Raw genomic sequence first — 23,009 nt, forward strand, 5'->3', positions numbered from 1 at the left:
CCCTTAGGTCTTCACCAGCGTGCCTGGTTTTAGCCCCTTCCCCCTTCAACTCTAGTTTAAAGCCCTATCTATCAGCCCTGCCAACTCCTGACCAAAGATCCTTACCCCTCTCCGAGAGGCACATCCCATCCAGTGCCATCAGGCCCTGCGTAGCATAGACCTTCCCGTGATCAAAGAACCCAAAGTTCTGCCGGTCACACCAGTCTCGAAGCCACGAGTTTATGTGAACAGCACGCCTTTCAGCTTCGATCCCCCCTATCGGAAGGACAGAGGCAAACACAACCTGCGCCCCTGATCCTCTAAGTAGTCGCCCCAAATCCCTAAAGTCTCTTTTGATCGCCTTCGGACTTCTCGTTGCTACTTCATCGCTACCAGCCTGAAAGACCAGTAGCGGGTAGTAGTCAGTGGGCCGTACCAGGCGCTGGACTTCCTTGGCGAAGTCTCTCACCCGAGCCCCAGGGAGGCAACAGACTTCTCTGCGGGTTGGGTCCAGTCGGCATATCGGTCCCTCTGTCCCTTTCAGAAGGGAGCCCCCCATAACAATAGCCCTTCTTTCTTTTTGAAAGAAATGAGTTCTGTTTTTCCTGTTTACTTACATATCTATTACTCATTGCATTTAAATGAGGAATTAACTTCCTTGGCTTAAAGCCAAATCTTTTTAAGCTATGCTTGTTGAAGGAGAATATCTAAGACGAAAAGGTGGAATTGATCTGCCAGTGGAAAAAAAGTCGCTGTTACCCCTATCATAACAAAACAGTTGGCATCTGCTTCAGGGATATTTTTGTCAGTAGGCACATGTGTGCTCAGTATTTTGCGGTTGAGGGGAGCAGGTGCTGAATTTTCAACTTACTGGGGTCTAATCTTCCCTAAAAGCCTTTTGTTTCCTTTTGTCTTCATCATTTGAGAAGTCAGACTATCCGTAGAATGGCCCCTCTGGTTTCCTTAGTTAAAATTTGGGCTGCACTAGAAATAATGAGATTTTTGCCGTTACCTTCAGGTAACAATTTCACATCTGCTACTCAATAGCCTGGTTTTAATGCCCCATATTTTAATGCAAAACATTATGGAGATTTTAACTTCAGTGGAGTGAAGAGCTTTTGGTTGTACAGACCAGCTGGTCAATTTGTTAAAAATGTTAAATATTTTAATAATATGTACATGAATAATTATTATATACAGTGGGAAGAAATAAAACATGGGAGTACCAGAGCCCATATGGAGGTACCCAGGAAGTACTTCCCAGTGAAAATGGTATTACCTGTGCTGAAAGCCTCATAGGGAAATGAGGCTTCCTTCTAGGTACTTTCTTAAATTCCATGCACTGATAGTGAAATATGAGGCTAAATGTGCCACAGAAAAAAGGCAAATATGGTAAGATCACACTGAGGCATGTTTGAAATGAAACTTGTGAGGTACTGCAGTCATGGATATACCTGTAGCTCATCTAATTTAGGGGCTGTATTAAAACTGATATAATTAGCTCATGTTTCAGTTATGATGAAAAGAGGGGCCTTCCAAAAACTCTAGGTATGTGGCCACTCATCTGTTTTTTAAACCATTGCACTGTAATTGATACCTAAGCTAAGTAGGTAAAAGACAGATAGCATCTATATAACAAATTGCACTACTGTGGAGAGCTAAACCCGTTAAAACTAGATACACTGGGTACTGAAACAGCCCTGGTGGGCTGATTTAAGGGGCTAGGGAAAAAAAAAAAAAAAAGTGCCAGTTGAGAAAGTAGAAAGCAGTGGGAAAAAAACTTTAACTACCACATGACTTAAATTTTATAGAAAAAGAGTTAAGAGGGAAAAAAAGTGAAGAAAAAAAGAAAACAGAAAGGAAGAATTGTATATACAAGAAACAATAAAGAAAAATGAGGAACTTAAAAACCTTGAAGCTGTCTGAAAGGAGCTGTTAGGACTCTTAGTAAAATGTATGACAGGAAAGAGAAGAGAAGAGAAAGTTGGAAGTAAGAAGAGTCCATATAGAATAACGAAAGATAACAAGTAGAATTCCAGAACCATATGAAAAGCACAAGAAAAGACATCAACATTTTAACTTATTTTCAGTGTCTGTTGCTGGAGGAGCCAAAGCTTAAAGGCAGGAAAACAGGAAAGCATTCCATTGAAATCAAATCTAAATCCAGACATGAGCCTGGTTTTCAGCTTACAGCCCAGCTCTAAATCCCTTCAAAGTTTGCTTGTCACTTAATTGCACTACAAAATCTTGGCAGCGTCCTCACATCACAATTTTAAGCTGTCAAAGTAAGTAAAAGTAGACATAAAACCCTCTAAAGTCTGTCAAGTTTTAGAAATCATTTTCTAGCTGCAATTTTGTACTAAGCAATAAATTCATTGTGTCTGGTCGTAAGACCCAACCTAGCAAATTAATGCTCATCAAACTTACTTGGGCTTTACTTTATTAGGTGGTCTTTCTGGGACAATAAACCCCACCTTTATTTATCGTACCCAGAACTACAGTCTTTGATCTCAAGTATCACATAATGCAATTTTTTTTTTTGAGCTGACATACAAAGAAAGAGATAACTAAAACAACCAAAAATGCTCTCTGTTCACTCTTAGGTGGCAGGAAAGCTCTCAATTACATACAGAGGCAGTGGCAAACTTTTTAACTGATGTATTCTCAAGTTGTGCAGGGGAGGTTTAGGTTGGATATTAGGAAAAAAATCTTCACTGAAAGGGTTGTGAGGCACTGAAACAGGTTGCCCAGGGAAGTGGTTGAATCACCATTCCAGGAGTTATTCAAAAGATGCGTAGATATGGTGCTTGGGTTTAGTACATGGTTTAGTGGTGGACTTGGCAGTGCTAGGTTAATGGTAGGATTTGATCTTTTCTGACCTAAATTCTATGATTCTATGACATCTGGGGTATATATAGCCAAGTACATTGCTCTGCTAGTCTCATCTCATCTTTGTGACAAATTACTGTGACCAACTGTAGTGGGTTTACGTGGCAAGGTTTTGGTAGCAGGGGGCCATAGGGGTGGCTTCTGTGAGAAGGATCTAGAAGCTGCCCCATGTTAGGTAAGGGCCCCACTGCTGACCAGAGCTGAGCCAGTAAGTGATGTTGTTTGCGCCTCTGTGAGAGCATATTCAAGACAGGGAAAAAAAATGCTGCGCCACACACAGCAGCTGGGAGAGTGAGAGGAGTGAGGAACAGCCTTGCAGGCGCCAAGGTCAGTGAAGAAGGAGGGGGAGAGGTGCTCCAGGTGCAGGAGCAGAAGTCCCCTGCGGCCTGTGGTGAGGACCATGGTGAAGCAGGCTGTCCCCCTGCAGCCCGTGGAGTATCACAGTGGAGCAGGGTTCCACGCTGCAGCTCGTGGAGGAGACCAAGGTGGAGCAGGTGGACCTGCACTGACGGAGGCTGTGGCTTATGGAGGACCCCTGCTGGAGCAGATTCCAGGCCGGACCTGTAGCCTGTGGAGAGGAGACCATGCAGGAGCAGGTGACCTGGCAGGAGCTGCTGCCTGTGGGGGATCCAGGTTGGAGCAGTGTGCTCCTGAGGGATGGACCCCATGGTACAGACCCATATCTGGAGCAGTTCTTGAAGAGCTGCTGCCTGTGGGAAGCCCACGCCAGATCAGTTCAGCAAGGACTGCATCCCATGGGAGGGACCCCTCCAGCACAGGGGACGAGAGTGACCAAGAAGGAGCAGCGGAGAAGCAGCGCTATAGACTGACCATAACCCCCATTCCCCTGATCCCCTGCCCCACTAGGGGGGAGGAGGTGGAAGAGGGTGCATGGGGGGCAAGGTGCTTTTGGTTTCTTTCCTTTGTTTCTCGCTTCTCTAGCTTGTTAGTAATAGGCAATAAATCTTACTATCTCCCTATGCTGAGTCTGTTTTGCCCATCACAATAATTACTGCAAGATCTCCCTGTGCTTATCTCAACCCTTGAGCCCTTTTCATTGTATTTTCTCCCTGTTCCTCTTTGAGGAGGGGGAGTGAGAGAGTGGTTGTGGTGGAGCTCAGTCGCCCACCCGAGTAAAACCACCACACCAACGGGCCTTATGAAGAAATGGTAAGGTCCGGGATGTCTACTGTGACAGCACATGGAATATTGTGGCCTGTGTCACCTTGTGGATGTGGTGCATCCATCTGTAGTAATTACACAATAACTCAAAGTTATTTTACCGTTGCGTTGAAATTATGCAGCATAAACAATGCCCTGATTCTTTACCATTCACTAAATAGGGAGAGAGTATGGGAGCAGGGGATTAAATAAGAAAGGCTTTCTGTAGTTCTGATAAAAAATGGCATTGAGATTCAAGCTGGTGATTACTATGGTACATATCAATAAAACTGTGGTTTCAACCCAAAGTGTTTTTTCAGTCATCACAGCAATTAATAAACAGCATAGAGTTCTGTGGGTGCTTGGGCCTGGTTCAGATTTTACATGATTACATGGCACCAGCTCAACTTTGCTAATTTCAATGCCATTACCTCTGCTTTACAAGGCTGCTTGTGGGGCATGCACTATGTCTCTTAAAAGTACCTGGTAGTATTTAATACACCTATGCAACAAAACATTTAGTAATCTTAAAATCACCCGTTGGCAGTTGGCTGAGAATGGAGGCTGAAGGCCTGGGAGATGCTGAACAGAGGCTCAGGCCTGGGCTTTAGAGTAAGGAGAGGGAACAGTTCGGTTAGGTTTTGTTTTTTAAGCCAAGCTGATTTTAAAGGGTAGTTATTTGAACCTGAAGAAGTTCAGTCCTGGAAATAGGAATATATAAATAGATATGTAAGTAATGTAATGTATACATATAAAAATCTAGATATTAATGTTTTCATAGAAGTAACAGTTTTCTTCTCTATGTGCTTTTTGAGCCCTTTGAGAAATAGTTATGGGCACTTACGTGAGTTGTGTGTTGCTATGGAAATGTTAGGAAGGGGTATGGAAGAAGAAGGTCAGTTCTGTTTATTAAGAAAACACAAAAAGAGGTAAAAGGTAGAAAACGCAATTATTCCTATTTTACAGCTGAGAAATTTCAGCACAACAGAGAAAAAGAGCCCAGCTGTTGTGGAAATCTATCAGTCCTTTTAGGTTCACCTGTCATTTTGGCATCATTCTGCCTGCAGGGTATTTGCAGAACATCTACAAATCATCATCCTCCCATCACCCTCTGCCTTTTACCTGCTTCTGCATACAGATGCTCTCCTTCATCATAGCTGTCAAAACTCTCTTTTGCAAAAAGACCTCAGCATTGCCCTGCCACTCCCACTTCTGCTATATATTACAACACCCAGTGAAAAGTAGCAGAAGTTGATACAGAAAGAAAAGAAGAGGCACTAGCCGCAATAAGAAGTCATTTCTGGACCACTGACTGTCACAGTGTGGATGTAGGCCATTCATTCATAATGTGACACACAATAACGATACAGCCTGGGAAACTTCTTCCCTGACTATTCTTTGTTATTTCAGAACTGACAGTGGAGGAAAAGGGGAGACCAGATGTCTGTAGTCAGCCTAGATAGTAAGTTCTGCTTTCTTTAGTGGTCAATGGTGAGAGTTAGAAACACATCCAAACCACTAGGAAGACATTAGAAATGAAAACAAGTTCCAGTTTAAATACAAAAACAATGTTTACACGTTAGTGACATGACTAAGCCTTCCCACATCTTCTCACTCCTGCCACACATTCTTGATCTTCTTGCATTCTGCAGCTGATAAGTGCCAGAGTCTGGATTCAAGCTGATATTCAGGGTTAGCAGAAGCTGGCTGAGAGACATCAGCTAAGAGATGCATCAGGAGAGAAGAGTAGAGGAGGGGGTGGCTAGCCCCATTACATATGCTAGAAACCAAGTACTGCAAGTGCCAACCCAGACCTAGTTTGATGCTGTTGGTAAGTCTTTCTTACAAGACTTGTGTTCATCTTATCTCTTAGGAGGAGAAAGAAATAGTCATACAGTGAGAAGGACTGTCCAGGAGGAGAGGCCAGATATCATCTATATAGTCCAGACTGAGTCATGGGCTGAGCCTGGACTGAGACCAAAAGAATATTTAGAGACATTTTCACCTGACACTTGAGCAATGTGAAGTTTTTACATATTCAGTAAGGAATACATCCCAGAAAAGATGTCAGAAGGTTCATCTGTGAAATCTAGCAAGCTGGATTTTGTACAAGTTTTAATGCACAGCACTAGCCAGACCTTCATGTTGCTTCCCATGGCTCATTAGGTGGCATATTTCAGTAGTGTATTGGTTTGCCTCGTAGACCTCTCTCTTGTCTCTTTATACTCTTGTGGATAGAAATCCACAGTAGTGTCATACTCACTCTTCCAGGTCTATCCCTTACCATTCTCAGAAGTCCCTCTTGCTTCCTTTCTAGCTATCAAAACTATCCATAGTCTTCCTCTCAGTCACAGTCTAAGGTGTCCTGCCAATCATCCCTAACAGTGCATCCCTTAGCAGCCACTCCATGCTAATCTCACATGGAAAAAATCCTGCACTTGTTATGTAATGTCTTTTACTGCTTACTAATCTACAAACCAGGACAAGCCCTTTAAAAATCAATGCCTTCATCTGGAGTTCAAACCTCCTATCTGCTTCAGGAATGCCAGATCTAATCTGCTAGGTTGGAGTAATTATAATTCAGGTATGTCCAAAAGTAAGGACTACACAGACATAAAAGAGGGACGTAACTGTCTTGGAAGGAGGTGAAACATCATGATAGGCCCTGGACACAAATCTGAGATATCGGAGTTGTCAGAGCTGCGTGTGCTGAGCATGTGTGAATGCATACCTGAGAAATGCAAGAAGCTTTTGACATCTAAACATAGATGTCAATGTAATATAAATACCAAATGATTGACAGCAGTATATAAGTATATGGGGAAGGAGAAAAGAAAAGACTAATGAAGCTTAGATGCCAGCACAGCCTGATATGCTTAACAGGGCAGATGAATCCCAGCTTGAATGACTATGTTATTTCCCTAAGTCAGTTGAAAAATCTGAAATGAGGCCAAGAACTCACTCTATCACCTGAATTCCAATTTCTCATCTTCTACAGCTGCAGTCTAAGCCTACTTCAAAGTCATCCTGTAGACAGTATAACCTCTTAAGCAGCCTACTGTAGCCAATAGCTTCTAACAAAAGCTAGTCCAGGGCTATTTACTTAAAATTGCTGCTTACATGATAGATTTTTACAGTATTGTCTTTGGAACAAGAAATGACTTCAACAACAGTAAGGTGTCTTGACTCAGTCAAATGAGAATTCTTTGCCTTGGAACTGGTATAGCTCTGTTGTCTGGGCTAGCACTGGGTCTGAGTCTGTACTACTGTAGGGAGGTTGGATGAAGTAGCTCAGGCTTGCAGCTGTGCAGCTTTAGAGCCTGAATTGGCTTGTTTGGGTGAAGTTTAGGCAGCAGGTTTGCATGACTGGCTACACCTGAATAAGTAGTGAAGTGTCACTAAAAAAAAAAGAAAAAGCTGTAAGAGTTAAAAGAAGAAATCTTGAAGTCAGGTTTGACTCCTAATTCAAATCCTAATCTAATTTCTTCAGCGAGCAGAACAGATTCTTAATCCAAAATGCTCCAAATTGCTGAAGTTGACTATGGTAGTTGCAGTTTATATCTAGCTCTACAAATGCTTTGATGTAAAATTCAGTGGAGAAATTTGAGGATGTTTCCAGCCATTTTTAAAAAACTTTAGTATCTACTATTCCTTGTGGTTATTAGGAGATAGGGAAGGAAAGAATAAAAAATAAAAAAGAGTGAGTAATGCCTTGAAAATACCTTTTAAGTTTTCTAGAATGTAAAAAGTCCACAACAATGCTTGATTACATCTCACAGGAAATACATACAGCAGGCTGTTCATTGCCTCAGCTACACAGAGACTTTTCTAGCTTCTGGCAGTCAAAGGATTTAACGGGAAATTCTGTCTGGTTACACTTTTTCTTGCTGAGATTGCATCTAGTATATAGTGACTGACCCAACATCACCAGTTTATGGACATCACTGGGACCTGTAATATGGATCATCTGTTGGAACAGCTAATGCTGCAATCACTGTAGCAGACAAAAGAAAATGCATGAATCTCAGCAGCGTATATGTATGCTTGCACACCTAGACAGGGCAAGCAGGCATAACGCAGCTCACAAAGGTGGAAAAGGGGGGACATGGCTCATCTCAGAGAAGCGTGATTTGATGCAGGAATGGCCAGTTTAGCTGTGATTTTTTTCTTTAGTTTTAAGCAAAATTAAGGGCATCCTGGCTGTTATAAATCTTTGATGCATGTTTGGAGCTTGTATAAAGTGTCAGTAGCTCTAAAGGAGCCACGAGAATTACATCAGTGTGGAAAGGTGTATGTGAGAACTTAAATGCTTGGTTTGTATAAATGGCAAAGTGGCTTAGATCAGTATGTGCTGTGGCTAAACAAAGCTGTGGCTTCTTTGGAAGGGCTTACTCAAGTTTAGCTCTGCAAAGGAGTGTTGTTTGAGCTGAATTATGCTTTGTGAGAAAACAGAAAGACTGGACCTGTAGCTCCAGATGAAAGCTTCACTGCTTAACTTTTATATAGAATGATTAAAAATGTTCTGGTCTTGCCTTCCTTTGTTAAGTGATATACCCATAATGAGTTGAGGGAAAATCTGAATGGGGTAGGAGTCCTTCTGCTAACTCTTGCTACCAAGGCCTGCTAAGGAGGACCAGGGCTCTGGAATGTCAGCAGGAATCATGGGATGCTTTGCACAAGAAAGCTTGAAGTCCATACCCGCTGTTAATATTCAAAGGAAAATAAAGTAGGGGTAGAAGTGTACTTCGGCTTCTGAGGTTGGAGGATCAAAGACAAAGAAACTGAAGTAAAATAAAAAAAAAAACGTATAGTCATGGCTGCTTAAAGAAAAAAAAGATCTTCTTCCACCCCCTCATCTTTGTTATCATTCATCTGTGACATAAAAGCAGAGGCCGCCATTTAAAAGAAGCATCTCTGTTAGAAGCAAGGGGAGTAAAAATAAAAGCTTTTTCTTTTCTATAGGAAAAGAGAATTTAAACTAGTTCTGATATTAGAATAGATATCCAGGAAATAAATATTTTAGTTGGCTATTTGCTGAGAGGGAAAAAAGACTCCTTTTTGGCATTAGCACACTTAGGAGAACTTGAAAGGTTAAACAGACATAAATTCCTGAGAGGTAACAATATGATATGGGGCTATAGGGAGTACAGCTATATCATGCTAGAATATTCTCAGCAGTGAAGTTTTAGAGTATTTGCTGTGTTAACACTACCTTATACTATAAATCGATGCATCTTTTGCTCTATTTTACTAGCTATTTTATTTTGTATTTGTGTTGTATACTTCCACTGAGTATTCCTATTGCATATTTTAACAAGATACATAATTCTGCCACAACAAAAGCAGATGCAGTAAAGCTTGACTGATTGATGCTGCTTGTATATTTTAGACTGGCATTGGGAATAAGCCTGGATTTGCAATTTGGAGTAAACGAATATTGATATAAAAACTATTCATGTAACACAAAGGTTGTTCCTCTACATTCTAATAGTGTTTTCATTACTTGTTTGGCTGGATTTGAGATGCCTGTTAACCCATCTAACTGGGGTGATAAGAGTAAGAATATTTTTATTTCTGAAAGTGGTAGGATGCAATGATTCTGAAAAATATAACAATCACATGAAAAACTATTCTTTGTAAGCTAGTATTTTGTAGAATTTATCTGTTTCTGCTTTGTGTCCTTTTAACATGATATTCAATGTTAGCTGCAAATTCTACTGGGCTATAGAAGACAGTAAGTTTATTGAATATAAAAGCTTCATTCTCTTTTAGCTTCCATGAGAATGAGAAGGATGGATTCCATTTCTTAACTTACAAGCCTGTATGATATCAAATCAGGGATCCCTTGAGGTGCGGAAAAGAGAAAGTTTGTGCACCCTTCAAAAACACCACTGGTATTTACCAATAAATTTCTTTGTGCATCAAGAATCCCAGAATTTCATTTGATATTAATGTCTGGAGCTCTCTTTCTTCTTCTTCCACCAAGTACAAAGGAATTCAGAGCTTTTTTCTTCCCTAAACTCTGAAATGTGTATGGGTCAGGAGGGGCATAAGTCTTTCCTTTTTAATAGCAGCTGCCTCCATTGGAAGTCCTCTGCTCCCCTTACTTGCTTGACCATGTCAGACCTTTCAGCAGATGAGTGCTGAATGAGCAAAATGACTAAATTAGATACTACTCTACACTGTACTAGTTCCCAAATAATTAGGAATAAAATTGACATGAGATTCAGATAACACACTAATATTCTTTAAAAGCTGCTGGTTCACATACTAAAAGTCATTGCTAACACTGGTGTGCCCTCAGAGTGAGCAGTAACAAGCCTATGAAGAAAAAGAGGTTGATTAGGTATTCCTGAATAATGTCCATATACTTGTTCAGCTGATTTGAATAAGGCTGGATTCAGTTTTAGCAATTCATCATCAAAAGCATGGTAACTATAAGAATATCAATGAAATGAATCCAACTGATTTTGCTTCTCCCCCCTCAATTAGAAATTCCTTAAGAATTTTCAGGAGAAGTATTGTATTGTTTGAAAACCAAGCCAACAACAAAAACAAAAGGAAAAGTTGCATCAGATCAGACTTGGATGGGACACGTGCCTTTGATGCCTCTACAGACAGTATATTTTCCCGTCAGGAACTCAGTGCATATTACTGGACCAACAAAACATGGCATGTTCCCCAGCTTCGTATTTAAGCAGTTAAAGAGGGTGAGCTTTTTAGAAAAAAATATCATTTTTAACCTTTCAAGTTAAAAGTTTAAAGTTTATCTGCAAGTTAAGATTTTTTCTTATGGAGTCGGAGGGACATCAAGAAAGGCTCATTAGCCTTACCAGATGCTTGCTTAAAAAAAAAAAAAGAAGAAAGTTCTGATATTTGATGAAATCACAGTCCATTTCTGGCACCTGAAATGGAAGGCCTGGGAGACTGAATGCTAATGATCATGACCATAATATGCCAGAAGGTGACAAATCTTGACTTGTTTCTGCCATGGTTGATAGGAAAAATGAAACTCCTAAACCAAGTATTAAAATGAAAGCCTCATACTTTGATTCTTACAAACTCTGCAAGTTATGTTAAAAGGTGGAAATACTTGGATAATCAGAAGTATCACGCTTGTCTGGTCCCTTGATAGAAATTAACTTCCACTAAAAACAAAAGGAATCTGCTTGTAAAATTCCCTAAAGTATGATATAGCATCAAATACATGCTCACCTAGTAAATTATTTTTATTGGAGAGGAACAATCATTGGTAACTTCATGAATTTTAATGGGACAATTACACACTGATCAATAATGTTACACTTAATGATTTCTCTTTCACCAACACTTCAGAGTTGTCAGTTGACCTTTAATGGAGATTCAGTGATGCAAAACAGCTCTTTAGTAGAATCCAGTGTAATAAGTCTGGGTCTTCTAAAAGCTCAAATGACATCTTCAAGTTCAGCTAATGAAAAGTGATCCTGAATTCTCTAGCATCATGAAAATATCAGAAGGGATAATTGTCTTTTCCTCCAAAAACACTAGCTGTTGCCTCTGATTGGCAGATTCCAATCAGTATTGACCTTATTAATTATCCTCAGGTTTTCTTGCTGCTCAACTGAGCCAAGAAAACATTTGAAACTTCAACAATGCCCTTGATTGTCATGGTAGGGATAATAGACCTGAAAGTTAGATGCTATCAAGATAGAGATTTACAAACTTGATTTTTCACAATGAAGTGAAGAAGTTAATCTGAACAATGATAAGTGTAGGGTTGAGGATGTGGGTTGCACTGTAATTTTGTTTATCACATTTATCCTACAAGGTTAATGTTACCTACCCAAGTTCTTGGCCAAGTTACAGATGCTTTATGTCACGTTACAAAGAGCATTAAGTTGCAGAATTAATATCCTCAGTACAGGATATCCCCCACATGCAGCATGGGCCCTATATACCTATATGCTGGAATGGCCACCAGTTCACTCCTCAATTCATATTAATAGAGAGTGAAGCTGCATTTTGGAGCTCAGTTTCTGGAACTGAGCTCAAACATAGCTTGCCTTGCTTATAATGATCCACCTCAGAGTGGACTGGAACTGCATGAACGCTAGGGTAGTTTTGTGTTATGTTGTCTTCTTCCTCTTGACTTTTGCTTTCTGATTCAAGGTACAAAGCAGGTGAGAAACACAGAAGACTGTCTCTCATTGACAGGCAGCAGTTCTTGCTCTGAAAACTTAAGATGTCTGCAGAAGTTGTTAGCAGCTTTGTAGAGATCTTCAGAAACCATCTCCAAAATTTATGACAGGTTTCCAATACCGAAACTGAGTGAGTGGCAGATACAAGTCAGGCTGTTGTGTTTTGAACTGTATATGAACTTTTAAATGATTTTCTCTGTCTTTCTTGGGATGTTAACAAAGTCTTTGATACCTTGTAAAAAACGGCTTTGAGAAATGAAAGAGGTTATTATACTCTTAGGTTCAGGCAATATTTTACCCATCTATTCTACATTTAACCACAAAATATACATTAGAAAGTAGAAATAGATCTGTAGAGGAAACAGTTGGTGCTGGTATCCATGCAGACTGTGTTACTCTGGACTAGCTCTCATCTGGACCCATGGACTGAGCATCCTCAGCAGTAGCAGTTCTTTAGGCACTTTCCTTGGGTTCATTGTTGGTTTAGCTTCATCATGGAGGAGTCCAGTTTGAGAGGATTTTGTGATGCCACGACTATGGCAAGTTGGAGACCACTGGGAGTATTGCTTCAGAACTACTGATCCAAACTAAAAAGCTACTGCAGATGCACCCAGACAGTTCTAACACGGTCCCCTCCCTCTAACTCAAGCTCCCATGCACAGGTATTTGACCTCCACAGGAGCAAGTAAACCCTATTGTTATTTCCTATTATAATTTGCTCTCTTAAATCTTTGCTACCTACAGCTGTTAGTTCCTTGCTGGTGGTAAAAAAATATGTGAAACATTTGAGTTGAGCACATTTTTGAAGGCTTAAGTCAGTTATACTGATTTGAATTCACAAATAAGCATTCATGAATAAGCTAAGAATTTAATGAGATTTGAAAGACTTTCAGCACAATATGAGATGGCAAGCATTCATTAAGGTGTGCAATTTTTAGGCCTATAGTCAATACAAATACGTGTAATTATATGAACAAAGTGACGTTACAAAAAATTGACAAAATAGACGGTGCCCCAAAAATGTACAGTTAGACTCCAGAAAGCACAGTGTTAGACACTGCTTAAATGAAGCTAAGTTGCCACCATGAGCCTACTGTCCCATCAACCACAGACATTTGTATTCATCTGTAAAATGCAGAGGGCTTTGACAGCATTCCCAGAACGAAGCAGAACTATGATGACTTTGTAGTAATAATAATTTAGCACTTACAGTGAGGCTTTCATAATGCATTCTCCACTTCAGAACAGGACTAACGTGCATCTGATTTCATATGCAAAATAGATAGAAAAATATCTATCTATGCAAAAAACTCATATGCAAAAATACTCTAATTACATCCTGGCTGATGGTACTATATGGATAGCAATATAGCAATATAGCCTTCTCTTACTTTAAAAAAAACGTCTTCACTTAAATCACTAGGCATGTGGTAGGTTGATGTAGAAAGAATCAGGAATACCCCAGTGAGATCCTAAGCACCAGTCAGTAGAGCCTACGTTGGTATATAAATTAGCATCTTTTCAGTGGCATCAGTAAAGTTAGGCCAACACAGCTCAGTTGAACATCTGGACCTGGAAAAAACACCATGTGCTTTCTGCTGCAGTTATCTGATGTGAAGGTGCACTCTATCTCCTGTGCCAACTGTAATACATATGCCTGTTGAAATCTTTTGCTATAGAGAGGTTTTAAAAGGTTTATAGATAAACCATACTAGATCGTGCAGGCTGGTTCCCACCATAGTGAATTCACATATGGTGAAAAGACACTGAAGCTCGGGAGCAATACTCTGCAATCTGAGAGATAGGAATGAATACAAAGAATGTGTAGCACTTCTCTTCTCTGTGAAAGAAGACATTATCCTACATGACAGCTGTAAACAAATACTAAGCATTTTTCTACTAGAAATATTTTAACATTCCCAGTTACAGGAACACTGCTGCAGAGCAGAGCACTACTCTGAATTTACACCGTCTTTTCCTGTCTTTATAGAATACTGTAACATATGTGAATTGGGACAGAAAGCTAGCAGCTATTCTATTTTTGTATACTTACTGAACTTTTGCACATCAATGCCATACTTTCCAGTATCCCCTACAGAGTTAAAGTGGCTTTGCACAGAAACCACAGAATCTTACACTAGTTGGTCTCCGCTTGGATCTGAAGGAAGAACTTTCTTTTGGCTGGGCCATGGTTAGTGACTCAAGCCAGCTTAGAAAAACAGCCCAGATTTCAATAACTGCTAAACTTCACAGGAGACTTGATATTTCCTACAATACCAAATGGTACATCATTGCAGGTTGCAGGGCTGGTAATGACGTGGATCTTTCGATTAGTCAAACAATTGTTAATGAAGGAGAAGGGGAAAGAAACTGATTACCATAACACCAAAGCCATCAGTGGTCCTGCATCAGAAGAGGAGGAACATCAGGTGCAGATTGCTCAACACCATTTCTTTCAAGATCCTACTTAGTAAAGAGTCGTGTGTTCTTACATTTCTGTTGGCTTGGGGAAGAAACTGATGCTGTGCAAACCTTTACTGGATCTGTGCATGTGAATAAAATTGGCTTACTTGGATTTATTCTTTCCTGGTGTTTCTAATGCTAACTCCCATCCCGCTAACAGAGCTGGCTTTGATCTTTGGAGACACGTTACTCAATTATATCAGAAATTCCTCAAAGCTGTGAAGCTAATCCCTGCCAGAGAACAGTGGGTTGTAATCATCATTGTCCTTCAGGAAGTATTAGTGCCAGCGTTTCAGTTTTTCTGTTATTGTTTATCATTAAAATAAAACCCACCCATTTACAGACAGACTGGTTACAAATCCTGTGGCTTGGCCTGCCCTCCAAAGTGGTTTCTGACATTGCCATATGACTGAATGCCAGGGGAAGTGATTATGCCTCTAAAATCCCCTCCTATTATATTTTGACTGTTGTGAAGTAAAGGATTTGTGAACTATCAGAATGTTGCTGGTGGAAACAGCCTCATTCTAGTCTGTTATTCATTTAGACACAGTTCAAATAATTTCGTCTTGGGCCGGTGGTTATGTGTTTCTTGGGTGATGTGGGTTTTAGAACAAGTTTATCTAATTTTTAATTAAATTGAATTATTTCAGGATAAATTCCCTTTCCATTTAATATCGTGGAAAAGAAAACTCACATCCATTCTTTAACAACAAAAAATTCCCCCTCCCAAAAAAAGAAAACACACCACAAACCCACCCCTAGAACAGACATGCTGGGTCACCCCAGCTTCCCAGTCTTTCCAGACCTTCTTCTGACCCTGGACAGAGAGACTTATTTGATTACAATGACTATAGCAAGATTAATTAAGAAGGCAGTATATCCCTCACATTGAAAAACCTGACTTGGATGGGCTCAGAAAAGCTGTCATGGACCTTATAAAAACAATATGGGGAAGCTAAGAATTGGAAGTTAATAGACTATCTGGGGATGTACCAAAGTCTGCTGAGGTCTGGATTTTCAACTGGAGGTGTTACAGGGGAACGGAGAGCTCTACAGCTTTTATTGTGTGTATGGTTTTCTGTGTGTGTGTATTTTTTTATTTTTTTTTTGCCTGGTCTAGATGAAAATTTTGCTGTATTGAATAGGTAGCTCCTGCCAGGCACCCATCACTAAATTACTTCATTTACATGTATGTGTAAGGCATAATTAAAAACTTGACAAGTTCTTTTCCTTCTACATTATCCACAACAGTAATCAAGCTGCTAAAAATGAGGGCTAGAAGGTACTGCTACTGAGTGGGAGGCATGTGTTCAGTTTTCAGATATAGAGTGCTCTACAGCAGGAAAAAGAACCTGGCAGTTCCCCAACCAGATGAGCAGTCATTACCATACTATCTGACTGGTTCACTGTTTAGTCTCTTACAGGAGGTAGAAAAGCCTCAGGGAGAACAATCATGAGGAAACCATGTGCACTACTGCCACTACTAAGATTTTTTTTTTTAAAATTATTTATTTTTTTAATGAGGCAGGTAGTGAACTCAGGGTGAAGATTCACAGCTGAGTGATTTTTTTTTTTTTGGTAGTTCAGCATCTACTATACTATTATTTCTAAGGGCCTACATCTACAACTCATCTCACTGTCTGTTGGACTCCTCCAGAGAAAATGGATATACTTAAACAGGTCTGGAAATCACAGAATTCTTCTTAAATTGTCTTCAAAGTATGTTCCTCTGCAAATAGGGTAGGAGTTCGACACTTTATGTAAGTGACAGCAGACTCTTAGTAGCTACAGCACTCACTCATGGCTGTAGGTACTTACTTTCCCTAAGGACTTCCCAGTCAGCTGGCCACTGTCAGCTCTTAGCATCTTTGCAGCTGTGCTAATTTGTGTTAGGTTTCAATATTTACTATGTCTGAGTGAGAAATAGAAAGCACATGACTTTCCCAGTAAATAGGTACTTGTATGGAATGTAAAACTTTATGCCCTGAGGTTGTGTATAAATCTTGTATTCTATACTTCCTAGACAAAGATGCAGCACGCAATTAGTCCTTGATATAGACTCAGGACTTGGGCCTTCCTCCAAATTTTTAAAACACTGGGGTAAAATTTATATTTTCTGGAACAAAATACTTACTGGAATTTGAAATCACTTCTTCAATAAAAGTCCTACTCTAAGAGAAGAATGGGAGAATAGTTTCCTGCATCTCTCTTGGTTCCCAAATCCCTGCAGTTCACAGCAGCTAGATGAAAGCCTGGGAAGGGAAAGGTAGGATTGAATCTCATAAGCTCAAGAGAACACCATATCTGGAGGTTTTTACAAGGGGTGCTGTAAATAGTACTTCTAGGCTCTACCATAACTTTTGAATGTCTATTCTAGTTTTCAAACCCCCTGCTTTGAGGCCTGTGATTCAGTCTAACCTGAAATTTATTACATTTCTCACAAATGTTGGGGTTGTGTATCATTATGTGTATCAGAATATAAGGACTTAAAGAATTAAGAAGGAGATAGATTATATAAAAAAAAAAGGCAGGAACACTGAGTATTTCTTGAGAAACTGATGTTTTGTATGTGCATTATTTGTATTTTCTTGATTTTGATCTTCCTCAAATACTGCATTATGCATTTCATGCCTTTGAGTGTAGGGTGCTGGGAAAAGCTGTGTGTATGTATATGAATATGAGTTCAAATGAAAATCGTACTCTGTAAAAACCAGAATGGTAAAAATTTATGAAACATCCTGTCTAATTCTGAGTGGATGACTGCACAACAAAAGTTCACAAGGGCAGGAGATAAAAGTACAGGCTGTTTAGATACACATAAAGAAGCAAACTCATGACAATACCAAGTAAGATACCTGTATTTGATAGAATACTTTTTGTTTTTGCTATATGTAATTGACATTTTCATTACTTTTTAGGTCTGAAAAAAAAGACATCCAATTCTTGAAACTGTACTGTAAGTAGCACAAACCATTTGTTACCCTTTTCTAAAGAAATTGTTTGGAAATAACTAGTAACAAAAATAAGTTCCGTGCATTTATTTTTGGAGTTAAAATGCTGTTCTTTACTGTGGAGACGTTTTGCCCCCATGATAATTTCACTGGTCAGACAATTTCTCCCACAGATAGTTGCAATTGTTATGGTAATAATACTTATCACAGTGCATCCAAAGCTGTGGCTGTATAAGCATTTCATAGGAAATGACATGAGGGAGGCTTTTGTTTGGGCTTTGGTCTGTAAAACTCATAAGGCTCGTAAATCAGAAGTGCTGTGTTCTTTTCACACTATTGCTGAAAGAACAGTGACCCAGTGAAATTCAAGAACCTCTCCAAGAGGAACAGTTGCCCTTTTAATTTCTTACACATGTTAATTCATGCTTAAAAAAGCCTCACACATTTTGAATTGAAATGCAAGCAAGAATGAAAATAGCTTCCTAGCTACCTATTGACATTCAGTGACTACACAATCCAAACACAATTCATTTTTGGGACAAGTACTTGTTCCTGTAAAATCATAAGGGATATGGACAGCCCTTGGGCTGTCATTAAGCTGGTCACATTAATGAATTACAGTGATACTTAATGTTTGTGCTAAGGACATCTTCAAAATACCTGTTCAGATGCACAGCATGATGTTGAGGTGAAGAACAAGAAGAATATAGCAGTCTGGTTATTGTCTGTACTGTGAACAATGCCTCTCAATGTCTCCAGTTTTATTTTGGATCAGTAAAAAACTCCTGAGAAAGGCAAAAGAAGGACCGAGAAAGAGGAGTACAAGGCAAAGACTAGCCTTGACTAGTACATGTGTCAGAACATCTAATTAGGGGCCTGGGTCTAATTATAAATCAGGTTGAGAAGGTTATAGGGCTCTTACCTATGTGTGAATGCCTTCCTAATTAGACTCTTATGTATGCATATGTAAAAGACGTTTCTAGCTATATTTTTTTCCCTGAAAAAAAGGATGTTGTGGTTTAGGAAGCTAATCCTAAGAGAGAACTCAGGCTTGAATATCACGAACAGATTTAATTACTTTATTACGTCTGGATGATGGAGTCACTTCTTTGGAATTGCTTCTTCCCAATGGTGGTTTGCAACTCAGCTTGCTGAATGCTTTGAATACTGCTGGTGGATGCCAAATTTCCTAGATGTCTAAAAATAGAATATGGCAGTGCTGATGTCTCTTTAAAGATTTATTTCTGTATGCTCCTAAGAAGTGGTGTTTTTCCATGTTAACTAAAATCTAGTTATAAAAGTAATTAAAAGAAATATCTGACTTCTGCTTGTACTTTTATTTTTTCTTTCAAATGTACATTATTTTTTATGAATGCCACTTAAAGTTTTTCTCTATGTGTATTTTTAAAATTGACTTCAAGCTTTCCACTGAAGCCACAGTTAAATGCATGTCTCAATATCACACATTAAGCAAGCAAATTACATATGTTAATGACTCATTTTGCAATTTGAATTACTTCTCAGTTGCTGAACAATTCCTGGCTCTATCCCATACCTATAAATGTTTTTTAACTGATCTGGCTTAGAACTTTTCATTTACAGTCTTTTTCATTGCGGGGGAGGCAGGCAAGGTGGGGGAACAAATTACATTGGTGCTTTTTCCTGGAAATGTACTATCTGCAGAGATTAAGGGACTGTAATTTATTTGCACTTTCAGCCATTTCTTTCCTTGTCTGCTAGATACTTTCCTGACTGATAAAGAAACTCTTGCCAACTAATCTAATTCAATATAAACACGTGGAGAAATTCAAGGATATCTAAGACTTTCTCTGACCAGTCAAGAAACTTGGGGGTAGGAGGATTTACTGATAAAAAGAGAAAACACTTGATCCATAAATACAAAAAAGAAAAACAACAACAACAAAGAAGAGCAAAAAACCACAGCAACACAGAATATAATTTTGAGTTTCTTGCAATGAGAAAAGAATCTGGGACATGTTATTATGACTGTTCAGATTTTCTGTTTCTGTTTTTTGATTACTCTTCCTTCTGAAAATTTAATGGTTTTCTGCATGCTGTAGCCTTCCTACAGCTGAGTGACCACCTTTTTGTGTCAGAAGTCACATGTCTGAGTAAGATTTTCTCATACAGAGATCTGCTGGTTTATTTCTTTTTATTCACTTAGTACATGTAATTTGCTCATGACAAAGAAGATGTCTTCAAACAAAAGTTTCTTCAGCTGCAGTGTATTTTGTTTGGCACAACTAAAGACTGTATTGTGATAGTATTGTGGTATTTTACCATTACACTATCATTTCAATCTGAACAGAGCCCAGTTTGGAGATGTTACAACTGTATTTCACTACTGTTAATGCTTTTCTATGTTTCTGGAATTAAGAAGGTTTTCAGGGCAATGAGGAGAATGCTGTTTCCAAGTAAAATCTGAAATGATATAGTCCTTCTATACAGGATAAAACACTGAATGATGGTGACCAATTTCCTGATGTGCTTAGACTGAAATATCTACATGGCAGTACATCATATTTTGCCTGGTTGATCAAACAATTATTGATTCACAGTCATCTAAAACTAAACATATACAGATACTTTTTATGACACCAAATTTAAGTCTTTGCTTTCTTGTTCACTGTACAGTGTCTTTTTTTTTTTATTGTCTCCCAATGTTCTTCTTTCTTCACCTAAACTTATTCTAAAATCCATAACATTTCTATAATGTGATAAGAAGGTGGGATAATTATTGTCTTCATATTATCCTCCTGTAAAGATTGTAGGACAGCAAAAAAAATATCAACAGTATAGATAGAAATTCTAAAATCTCTACTATGATCATTCATTTTCTTGGAAAGAAATACAAGACCTATTAGGCCATCTTACTAAATTGATGAGAAAACCAAAGGTTAGTTTTGAAAGAAAAATTGCACAAGATATTAAAAAGATGCAGACTTTTGAATTAGAAAGAAACAAGAAGTCACTGAAGTAGAAAATAGAATTTCTAAAAATGGAAAGCAAAAAAATATTAACATCAGAGGGACATGTAACTAAAAGTGAAATTAATTCTAGGGAAGATGCCAATAATACATACAACTTCATGAGAAGAATAAGCAATTCTGTAGAACATAATGATTCCCTAGAACAAGTGACCAGTAAATTAGGAAAAAGTGTAAGGCTGATAAGTCTAGGAACAGGTGAAAGATAGCCAGGAAACCTTAAGAAAACTGCATATCTAAAAGAATCATTCATATCTGAAATGCACAGGATCTAGAGGAGGTGGAAACAGGCAATGGACAAACTGTCTTAGTGCTGTAAGTATTGCTGAGCATTTAGGGAAGATTCAAAGTGTCAGGATGGATTATCTTCTTGTCAGGAAAAATATGAATCAAATGAAAACGTATTTTTTTAGAGCTCTCCCTTTCTATGAATGTGAGTTCCAACTTCTGGATTTCTACTGACGTTCTTTGGATTTTGCATCCATATGGTGGTGATACCTGGAAAATGGACTAGTTGATTAAATTCAGCTGTGGTGCTCATGGCTAATCTTACACCACAAACATTTTGTGATGTATAAGGCTTTCTATCTGGGAGTATTTACAAAGCTATCAATAGCTACAAATACCAAATTCACAATGCATCAAATAATACTGGACCAAGTTGTCATAACCTGTAATTTATCAAGTGTAAATCTCAACTGTTCTAATAAAATGCACAGCTTTGCATCCACCCCCTCTGCCCACCCTCCACCCTTGACCCCACTGCGGTTAAAATGAGCCAATTCTAAAAAAAGAGATGGAGACTTCAGGGTATGATACCTGGGTACTTTGTTGATGAGCTTCATCCCATTATGCTGACTAAAAGGATTTTTCCTACTGAGTGAAAAGTGGAGCTGTGTTCAGCAAAATGTATCTTGCTAAAGCTCTGCTCCCTCATATTACAACCAAAAGGAATAGGAGCAGAAACTTTCTTGCACTTTACAAAACAGGGTCTTATTGTCCAATAACTTCCTAGTTGAATTGCTATCTAGTTGCTTTTGTATATCAGATTTGATGGGATCAGACATTTAGGTCTTCATATGGTGCCAGAATATTTGGTTCTGTGGATTAAAATAGATGGTGTAAGAATGCCTTGGATGACAACAACATTTGCAGTTTATGTTTAATTAACCAGGTATAGATCCATAAAACAAGCAATACATGACATGCCTTTAAGTTTTGTTAATACAGGCCTTTAAAGAAAAAAAAACTTTTATAGTAATGATATAACCTGCCAGCACTTTTATGTCACAAATATTCACATCTCCATCTTATGTGACTTACAGAATATTATCTCTGCTGATTATTATGTCAACATGATGAACAGATTTTTAATTATCTGAAATTAGTCTGAATTAAACGTATTCTAAAATTTGCATCAGCGTGTCAGAGGGGAAACTTTAGAGATGGAATAAAAGAATACATCTGTACAAATCAAATTCAGAACTACCAAAGGCAGTAAAAAGTTCATTCCACATGAGTAATGAATCCATGGGCTGCTGTGTTTTTGCTATACTGGTGTATTATCCCATATTAAACAAGCAGAGACTAGATGCAAAACAAATAATTTCAGGGTATATTAAAAGCATTTGGGAATATTCTGATGTTTAAAAGAGAGACAGTACATTTCAACTATACTGATTTGTTCAAATTATTGTCACAGTGTCACAACTGATTCTTGTCTAATGTCATTTCCATTTCAAATTTTTTTTTTTTTTAAATGTCTAGACCCTTCTGCCTGGAAACAGTTCACAATTATTTCCACACATGTTCTGCATGTAGAACAACAAGTGGAGTTTCCATTTTCATGATGTTACTTAATTTTGTCTTAATTCTCCACAGCATGCTGTTCTACAATCCCTAAAAAAATTGTTCATAAAAAATCTAGAATGTTTTAGTTAATACCACAATTTTTAAATTGCATTTTAAAGAAAATGAGGGTTTAAAGATTCCAGTAATCTGCTTTCTGAATTCTGAAATGTAAACACTTTAGGACATATATTAGGATATCAGGTCCTGTTATGCCCTTCTAAGAAGTCCTCTGAAAACAGCATATTTGTCAGCTACAACCTATATATATTAGACTAAGACTGTCCTGCTGTAGTGATTAATTAAAATTTTACTATTCCTTTCTTTCTCTTGCTCTCTCTCTGTTGAATTCTTAACTTTCAGGTGTGTAAATCTAGTCATTATTAGTCTCCTTGGTGGATTTATGGGCCTGCTTTTGTTTGATTTTTAATAAAATCTGTTTATAGGAAATTTATAAAAAAGCAATAATAAAGTGTTTAATAATAAACTTATAGAGGAGTTAAATATAAATAATAAAGACTCTATGACCAGAG

The 23,009-nt window shown here is 38.5% G+C and overlaps 1 long non-coding RNA gene across 1 annotated transcript; it reads left to right on the forward strand.

Moving 5' to 3' along the window:
- The first annotated feature begins 15,616 nt into the window (after positions 1-15,616).
- Positions 15,617-22,784, forward strand: LOC310898437. The gene is made up of 3 exons (XR_014583303.1): positions 15,617-16,935; positions 17,588-17,625; positions 19,361-22,784. It is a non-coding gene; the product is annotated as an uncharacterized lncRNA (long non-coding RNA).
- The last annotated feature ends 225 nt before the right edge of the window (positions 22,785-23,009 follow it).

This window comes from Anser anser (genome assembly GCF_964211835.1).
Source record: "Anser anser genome assembly, chromosome: 4".
Classification (NCBI taxonomy): domain Eukaryota; kingdom Metazoa; phylum Chordata; class Aves; order Anseriformes; family Anatidae; genus Anser; species Anser anser.